Genomic DNA, 9,721 nt, shown 5'->3' on the forward strand with positions numbered 1-9,721 from the left:
ATTAAATATCTATTATGTTTAGAATACCTTGCTAATTGCCAGGGGAGATAGTTTATATGACAAAGTCCTGGCCCCTGTTGGCCCAACAATCTAGAAAGAGGATAATAATCTACACAAATGTAGATTACTATAATAAACAGTAATATATGGTTGGAGAACTACAAAACTAAGTGCTTAGGTCATCACCCACAGAAGAGATTAAATAAGGTTACGTGGAGAAGGTGGAATTTAGGTTGGTCTTTAAAGTTAGATAGGAATTCAGTAGGTGACAAAGGGAAAGAGGATGTTACAGGCTTAGGAACATTGTGAATAGGTTACTGAGGTTGGAAAGTACAAAATGTTTTGGGGGGACAGGGAGTGGTATCCTGGTAGCAAAAGGTGTAAACAAAGAGGTTTATGCATCTCCCACTTTAAAATCCTTTCTGGGAAAATCCGTCTGACTCTTGATGCAAGACTTTTCTTTTATGGCATGTCTCACACCCCTCTGCCCAACTTCAGAGTATCAGAGATAGATGATATTCTGCCTTCATCTGAATCAGTCAGTCAATAAACATTTACTAAGAGCCTACTGTGTTCCAGGCATTGTGTTAAGTGCCTGGGATAAGTCGAAGAGGCAAAAGATAGTTTCTGCGCTTAAGGAGCTCACGATCTGATAGGGGAGGTCTCAATATCTCGTTCTTTGGGTCAGTAGAGGACATTAGTTCCAGCCCCCACCTCCCTTAAGTGCTCCTCAATTCCTGACAAATGACCAAAACAAGCTTTATTTGGAAGCAGAGAGCTCACAGAAGTGGGTGACATCAAAGCTCATCTGGCCCTGTCCATTCCTGAATCCAGTATTTGAATCTTTCATTATGGTCCTGCTATTATAAATCTGTGATTCTAAGTTTTTAACTCTGGTCTTAAATTTTTACATCTACATTCAAACTTCTGTGCTCATTCTATTATCCCCATTTTAATGCTTTCCTCTTTCCTCTTGGCCCATCCAAAGTCAAGGTCTTCTTCAAGGTCCAGCCCCAGTCTGTACCCTTCTGTAGTCTTCCCTGACCACTCCAGCTTCTGATGATTTCACTGTCCTCCGATTTCTTCTAGCATTTTATTGTCTGTAAAAGTTATTTAGTACTTTTTCAGGTGCTTATGTATTTCTTTAATTACATTTTAAATTCCTGTAGGGCAGGGACCACATGTCATTCTCTATATTCTCCATGGGACATAGCACGTACATCACCTACAGTAATCACTCAAACAATTATTTATTTATTTACTTATGGGAACAGACTACAAAATCTATGGTCTTAAATTCTAGCGAATGGGAGGATGAGTTGCCCATACTTAGGGACTGTGACTTTTTTGCTGTGATCTAGTAGTAGTCAAGCTTTTCCTAGGAAGATATCTGGTATTCATGTTTCGTCTAAGTGTAGGCAGGTAAAACATGTACCCATTTCCTGGATCTAATTACATTACCTAACCTGGGACTTCACAGAAACAAAGACTATTGAATGGGGAAACTCAATTTGTGGAAAGGTCTCCTTTCCTATAAACCTCTGTGGAGCATCACATATTGTATCATTCAGCATGACTGGGGGCAAGATAGGTATCACCAATTCCGACCTTGATCTGAACGTGGAGAACTTGCTCTCCCTAAGAGACAATGCTAGTAACATGGGGAAGGGTCTTGTTAGATCCATTTACATAATGAAAGGCAACCCTGAAGATCTAATAAGAGACTGTCAGATTACAGAAGGAAAAAAAAGGATCCATTAATTTTTTTCTCTTTTACCTTTACTTAGAAAATGGGAGATAAGGGGGCAGTTAATACAAATGATACCATATCCATTGCATGAATCAACTCCAAAATATGAATAGCATCTGGCTTTCTTTCCATATTCATAATTGTAATTTTGAAATTCATAGTGGATGTGTGCATACACAAAACATCGAGACACAGGCAGATGAAAACAAACAATAAACAAGTCAGAATTTATGATTAGGTCAGTTATTAATCAATTTGTTAAGTGCCTTGTCTGTGCCAGCCACTGGGCTAGGTAGGCACTGGGTATGGGTACAATAAATAAAAATGACCCTCTTTTCCCAGGAGCTTCTGTTCTCTGCTAAATGTTTAAATAGCCTGGCTCCCACACAAACTTGATGTGTAATCCCTGGAGGGGATCCTCAGAGTTTTTAACAGAGGGAGGGCAAGAAAACATCTGGAGATATCATTATGATCTAAGTCGTGCCAACCTCTGCAATTAGAAAGTTCATTTTGAGATTTCTTTATTAGCTGATTATTAATTATAAAACTTTATGTACTATAAAGTGTTTTGGAAAAAAACCTACTACATTGAATTATCAAATAAAATCACTAATAATCTCTGCAATAATTCTTATTGTCCAGTTTTATATTTGTAAAGCTCCAGTTGTTCCATTTTGACTTATTTATTTTGATTAAAATTTTCCAGCTAGACGATCATATACAATTCATTTTTCATCAATAGCAGGTTTTAGTCCAATATGTCTAGGTACTCATCCTCATCCCACATTTCATTTTACTAACATAGACCAAGCTTATGATACAGTTTTTCACAGAGTGGTTTTAAGAGAAGTGGGAATGCTGCCTTAATCAGTTCTTTTTCTCCACCTTTTGATTGAGATCCAGATACTAACTGAATATGTGACATAAGAGTTTTCTCTTCCTGTGATACTAAACCTCCCTGGCAAGAGAATGAGCTATTTGATAAATATTAAGCACATATCTTATTCCTGTGATCTATGGTGGGAAATGTCGAGCACCATTATGATCAGTGGTATCAGCAATGGTAGCATATGGAAGAAGCTTCTAGATTATGTGAAAAATATGTAGACAGTAACTGCTGAAATCCTAACATAACCTGGGCTCCCTTTTCTTCTTTGCCAAATTCATTTTATGTTTGCATGATGTAGACTGACAGGGAAGCATATTGGTCTGGGAAACTGAGCATGCTTGGAGGTGTTTTTGTTGTGTAGATGGTGTTATGATCTGATGTAGTTGGAATTGGTAGATTTTACAGGTCAGGTTTGTTGAGTCAGCTAGTTCAAGGGGTTTGGCTTCTATTCATTTCCTTTATCAAAAATCATTGTTAATCATTGCTCTGGCATATTCTCAGAGGGTTGGAAATTGAGTGCCATTTCCTGAATTAAATGAAAAACAAAGTAAAATAAGCACTAATTGTTTATAACTACTATAAATATTAGACTAGTATAAATGTTATTTCATTTTATAGAACTACACAGACCAGACACAAGAAAGTATCTCAGGATAGAAAAAAAAATGAATGTGCCTTCTTTTGTTGTCAACATGGAAATTATTTTCATTAAATGAAAAATAAAGAAAAATAAACATTTGGATTGTGCATCTTTAATGAAAGGTATATGTTTTTGTTAAGATAAGGAGGAATATATTTTGTATATTTGGCTGGTTTTTTTTTTCAAACTTTAATGATATAAACTGTTACTACTTTTAAATCCTTAGAAATACACAGAGATCTCATTTTTTGGAAGGCAATCATTCTACTTGGATATATTCTTTATTTAAGGTCATGTCTATATGAAGAACAAATTTGGAGTTTGAGTCAGATTCAATGCTAGGTTGACAATTGTATCACTATGTGATCTGGAATGACCCCCAAATGGTTCATTTTGTATCTACCTCCCAAGGTTGTTTTGGGGATCAAATGAGAAAATGAATGTAGAGTACTTTGTAAACCTTAATATTATTCATACATGTCAGCTATTATTATCATTGTTTTTGTTATTTCATTTTATAGGACTCCATAGATCAAACACAAGAGAGTATCTCAGGATAGAAAAAAATGAACGTGCCTTCTTTTGTTGTCAGCATGGAAATTTTTTCCCTCCACTTTTCTTCTAGGATCTCTAAATTCTTAGATCTGAGTCTGTTGTGCTGAGATGGATTGATAGAATGGGTTAACCAAAATAGTCCTATTTTTAAATTTTGGAAGTATCCTTAAAACACTAATAATAATAATATTCTTATTTTAGTGTTTTGCAAAACTGTATTTTTAAAGATGTAAGTCAGACTTGGCATAGCATAATTGACCTCAGTGTTTCACCCTGGATAGTCTACCAGTTAATAGATTGTTAACTTGTTCAAATATACCCTCTTCAGTTACCCCTTGGTTAAGTTGTTAGGTCAAAGACAGACATGGTCATTTAATATGTAAGTTAAAAAAAAAGTAGTCTCCCTCTATCTCTAGAGGTAGCACAGTGTATTGGATAGAAAGCCATCATCAGAGGTTAGAAAACCTGCTTTCAAACCTTGTATTTGACATGCAATAGCTGGAAGACGCTGTATAAATCACTTAATCTCTCAGTGCTCTAGACTAGTGGTGTCAAACTCTAATAGAAATAGGGCCACTAAATAGTACATAAGGATCTCTTCTGTCTACATATTTACTTAGAAAAGCATACATTAACATAATATATATGTTCTGTTAGGGGTCAGGAAGGTGGTGTAGTAGATAGGTGCCAGGCCTGGAGTCAGGAAGTCTTGTCTTCCTGAGTTCAAATTTGGCCTCAGACACTTACTATCTGTGTGACCCTGGGCAAGTCACTTAACTCTACTTGCCTCAGTTTCCTCATTTGTAAAATGATCTGGAGAAGGAAATGGTAAAGCACTCCAGTATCTTTGCTAAGAAAACCCCAAATGGGGTCACAGAGAGTAGGACAATAATGAAAATGACTGAACAACAACAGATGTGTTCTATTATTTTTTTATTTATTTTATTAAATCTTTCCCAATTACATTTTAATATGGTTCTGACAGCATGTTTGATACTTATGCTCTAGACAATTCTCTAAGACCGTAGAGTATAAAGTTTCTTCAGTCAGGAGCTCCCTCTATCAACAAACCATCTCCAGTCCAAATCCCATATTTAGCTTGTTATGGATTCATGGGTCTTCAGAGCTAACTGAAAACATGGATGATATTGGGGAGAAACTTGTTTGGTTGATTTTCAATTATGTCTGAAATTCTAGATGTATAATGACTAATGGGAGAGGCTAAGCTGGTTGCCTGATATGGGTGAACCATTCACTCCCAAGATGCTGTTTTTCATTCTCCCTAGTAATCTGTTGTGAAATATTCTATGAGCATGTTTTTCTTGACCTAAATTACCATAGCATTGGCCCCATAATGTCCTGAATCTAGATATTTCTAAACCACTCTTCCTTTAAGGGACACAAAAAACCATGCTGTAGTTTCTCTGCTCAAATCTCCTAATTTTATAAGCATTTTCTCAGAGCTTTGTGTTTTGCAAAGTACTTCATAATCATTTTTACTAGCGACTACTCATAACACACCTATAAGGGAGGTCAAATTTTCCAGTTCAGAAAACTGTTCTGGAGGCAGAGGGTGACCAAATAATTGAGTAAGGGAACCAGAGTATAAGTCACCAGCTATAAATTTTTTTAAACCATAACTGAGACCAGTATTACAAGCTTCAAATATGGGCATTTGGGGGGGGGGGAGGCATTTCAGTACAGTAAGGAATAGCATGTGATTTCTATATCTTTGCATTATTGCTAGTACAAATCTGCAGGTGTTGAAATATTTTCTTCATTAACTTTACCCATATAATTAATTCATTCTGAGAATTTGATTCACAATTTAGTTATATATTAATTCTTAAAATAATGAAAATAAAAATTTATCTAATCAGTCAAAATAAGAGTGACCACATCTCTCAGTTCTCATTAAAAGTGCCCGTGTTTATTTTTATTGTTTTACTTTTTAATTTCTTTGGAGTTGCACACACTCTCTGATGGTAGCTGTCAGGAGTAAGACCAACAGTGATCTTTTTTTGCCCCGGAATATAACAAATTACTGTAATGATATATAATGACTGACTTATGTGTAGACCTTTCTTTTACATGTAGGCACTGAAGTTACCAAAACTCAAGACAATGATTAAGATCTAAGAATTTTCATTAATAACCTTCAAATTCCTCAATGCCTTACTAAAGAAGCAATCCATTATATTTGGCCCACTCGTACGGCTCAAAAACAGACAACCATAAACTCGAATGAATTCCGAACAAGCCACTATTTAACCCTTGTCTAATTATGCTATTCACCTGATCTTGTCATTTATTAGATATTTTAAACCTCTCTAATTACGGTATACGTTCATTTTAAAAGATTCAAAGAGCCTCATTTACCCCTTCAGTTCTCTTACAAAACCTCAGACAAATGGATAATCAGTAATTAGGAAATGCAAAATGAAGGCATTGCGCTAAAATATTGAAGAATGTACTATGTAAACTGACTTCCTTTTTTATTCAAGTTTTTTTTAAACTTACTCTAACTTTTGATCGATATGTCTATTTTCCATAACAAATCTTGGATTTATTTGTAGTGACTATTTTCATTTTAGATATATCTTTTTCTAAAGAAAGGAGTGACTGAAATTTGATAAAGATTGTTTCATGATTTTTCAGATCAAATCTTTCTTTATAATTGATCTCATTTATATACACTCCATGGTTTTTATATGAATAATATTTTGTTTTATTTTTGTTTAAAGTTTGAAGTTGTTTATTAAAAATTTTCATCCAACTGCCTAAATATATGCTTTCTTTAGAAAGTTGTAACTGATACATTGAAGGAAATGTGAAGTCAAAGGTAAGGTAAAAACCTTGCAGAAAATGGGCTATGGTGGCTTATAAATCCAGAATTCAAGGGAAACCCAGTGCCTTTGTTGATGTTACAATAGACTTTTTTATTTAGATCAATCCAGTTTATTTTTTTCCCAATTTATTGAGTCCATAGATAAAAAACAAACTCGATTTTTTTTGTATGCAAAGTTTTGAGAACTTTAAAATGATAATTTTTTTTTTCCTTAAAGGAAGTTTAGCTAGGATTTACAAATATATGTACATATTTTGGGGCATAGGTAGAAAGGTAGAATGTGTGTCAAAATATGTTTGACATTTCGTAACGAGGACTTTTTAATGTATTAGCAGGAACATATTAGCTACTTAATCATGATTATTGTTATCAACAGCATTGATAGTGGTTTAAAGTTTAAACTGATTTATGATTAATTTTATTATTTACTCTAACTATTATGAACCATAGATTTGCTGTAATGAAATTAATTTATTCTAATTTTAGAATTCTTATGACTTCTGGTCATTTTCTAGGCACTCTGAAAAGATTTTGTTTGCTTTTTAAAAAATGGAACTTTTGAATAAGTAGTCTTGAAATTCTTGACAAAGGTGACAGTAATTTTTTTTTTTGGATGAAAAAGAGAATCATTCTATAGAACTATTTAGGAAAAGATTTTGCTTCAAGACTACTACACCGAGATTATAATTTTTATTTTTTACTGAGCCTCATCACCACCTTTATCACCCCCACTTATCACTACCTCTATCCAAACATTAACAGTCATAGTGGTTGGTAATTTTATAGTTCCTTTTCTTTTGAAAAAAAAAATCAAGACTTTGTGAATAAAATTTTAAGGACATTTATTTTTTGCCAGATTCCACTGAATTTGATAACTACCTTTTGTTCATTTGGTCACTAAATTCATCATAGGCCAGTCCATCCAGTATTTTGGTCTACCTTAATTCTGTGGCAATCAGTTGGATTCACAGGTGGGTAATTGGATTCACATCTGTTAAGACAACTGGGCTATGTATGGATGAGGAGGGGGGACTGATATTTTTTTCAGACTTATAGCCATAATAATCTTTATGTCAAGTCATTTTCTGCCAATATTATTCAGTGCTCTGCACACAGTAATCGTTGAGCAAATGTTTGTTGAATTGAAGTACTTTCTGGGGTATAACTTTAGGCCGATATATTAAAAGGAATCATCAGGACTGTTCCTTAATTAGAGAAGAAAGATTGTGTGTGTGCATGTGTGTGTGTGTGTGTGTGTGTGTGTGTGTATCCCCACCCCCTAATTGGGTGGGGAAAGGGAGCATGAATGAAGGAGAAGTTTAAAATTTCAGTAGGCAAAAACTACCTGAGCAGGGAGTTGGTGAGCCCATGGGAACTAAAATTGAAGCTCTTCTGTATACAATGATGGCAAAAATTTTAGTTTTCAGATGGAAATTTCCTTTAGGATTATGGGCTCCGGGAACACCATATGTCAGGTATGGGTATAGCACAGAATGCTAGTGAGTCACCATCACCCCTTCCTGTAACATGTATATTTGTACTATTAAAAAATAAAAAACAACAACCCAACCTTCTGGTCCATACCAACAAATAGCTCAGTTGGTCTTTTAGAATGGGGGATATCTTTCTTGGGGATGAGGGAGCCACACTAGAAAATCTGTATTACCTGCTATAATGGTAGCAAGAAATTCTTTTTAAAAATATCCAAAATATCAACCAAACAACAGATAGAAGAATATAGCATGGAAAGTCTAACAAACAGAGACCATTTTGGTAAGTGACTGAACGCACATATAAACAGCACAACGGAATAAAGAAAACATGACCAAACCTTCCAAAATTTCAGTCTGAAGGCATGCACATGCAAACAAAGAGAAACCCAAGACTCACAGTTCATTTGAATTCACAAGGGAAATTTTTCGGGGTGAATGTAGCTTTGACGTTGTCTTACTGATGCAGAGGGAGACCAAACCTGTTTTTAATTGCAAAGCCAAATGGTTATGCATGGGCTTTGCCATGCTTGTGAGAACATGTTCATTTTATAGCCCCCTCCCCCCTCCACAAGTACAAGATGAGGCTTGCCAGCAGTATGTTTGAGAAAATGGTCATGTTTAAAACACAAAGCCTCACTGGTATTTCTGGAAGAAAAAAATGTCAATCTGTCAGAGGTGTCACTATGACTGGATATATCTGCCTATCTGTTACCACTTGCTAATTATGGATTTGAGTACTAATTGTCATAAATCTTGGCACGAAATTTGCCGTAAAATGCACGTTTTTTTAAGGGAAGAGGATAGGATGAGGGAGGAGAAAGAAGTTAGAATCAAGAGATCTGTAGCCTACAAATCACAAGGCAAAAAAATGTACCCTGCCTGAATTGTTGAGAGTTCTCTTACTGTTTAATATTCCAATGAATACACATATTGTTGCAAGTGTCAGATAGCTTCAGGCAACATTGCTAACATTCCATAATAGGAATGGTGAGTGTACACAGTATTGATTCTGTGGAGAAGGGAAGCTTCTCTTATAGTCAGAAAAAGGCTTAAGGAAAACCCTCTAGCCTTGGTAGACAAGACCTGGGGAGAATCAAGAATAAAACCAAACAAATGACTAATGAAATACCCAGTTTCCTCAAAAGCATTTTGTTATTGTAAGAAACAAACCAACCAGCAGGAATATGATGCAGGAGGATTTAGAACTAAGACTTAAATGTCTCTATTGGCCAAATCATAGCCTAGAAAGAAGAAAAATTCTAGAATCTGGGAGCCAGGCAGTTCAATTCAATTCAATTTAAGAAATATTTTAAAAGCATCTACTCAATACAAGGTAACTTGCTAACTGTTAGGGAAAAAGATGAAAGACCCTTTCCTTGCCCTTAGACAATTCACATTCTAATATGAGCGGAGATTTGTGATTTCAGTAGTTTAGAGTGTCCATCAACCAACCATGTATTAAATGCCCATTATGTGCTAGGCACTATGGGAGGAGCTAGGGATACAGATACAAAAATGAGGCAGGAATACAACATATTTACAGATA

At 35.1% G+C, this 9,721-nt stretch overlaps 1 long non-coding RNA gene across 2 annotated transcripts in view; it reads right to left on the reverse strand.

Moving 5' to 3' along the window:
* Positions 1-8,695, reverse strand: part of LOC138175826 (uncharacterized) — a 142,500-nt gene extending 133,805 nt beyond the window's left edge. For both annotated transcript variants that reach the window (XR_011172099.1, XR_011172100.1), the window contains exon 1: positions 8,573-8,695. This is a non-coding gene — a long non-coding RNA (uncharacterized lncRNA). The remainder of the gene's footprint in view (positions 1-8,572) is intronic.
* Positions 8,696-9,721: the final 1,026 nt, after the last annotated feature.

Source organism: Petaurus breviceps, unplaced genomic scaffold, assembly GCF_028583685.1.
Source record: "Petaurus breviceps papuanus isolate PSGF00001 unplaced genomic scaffold, PetGlider_PUasm1.0 79, whole genome shotgun sequence".
In the NCBI taxonomy this organism is placed as follows: domain Eukaryota; kingdom Metazoa; phylum Chordata; class Mammalia; order Diprotodontia; family Petauridae; genus Petaurus; species Petaurus breviceps.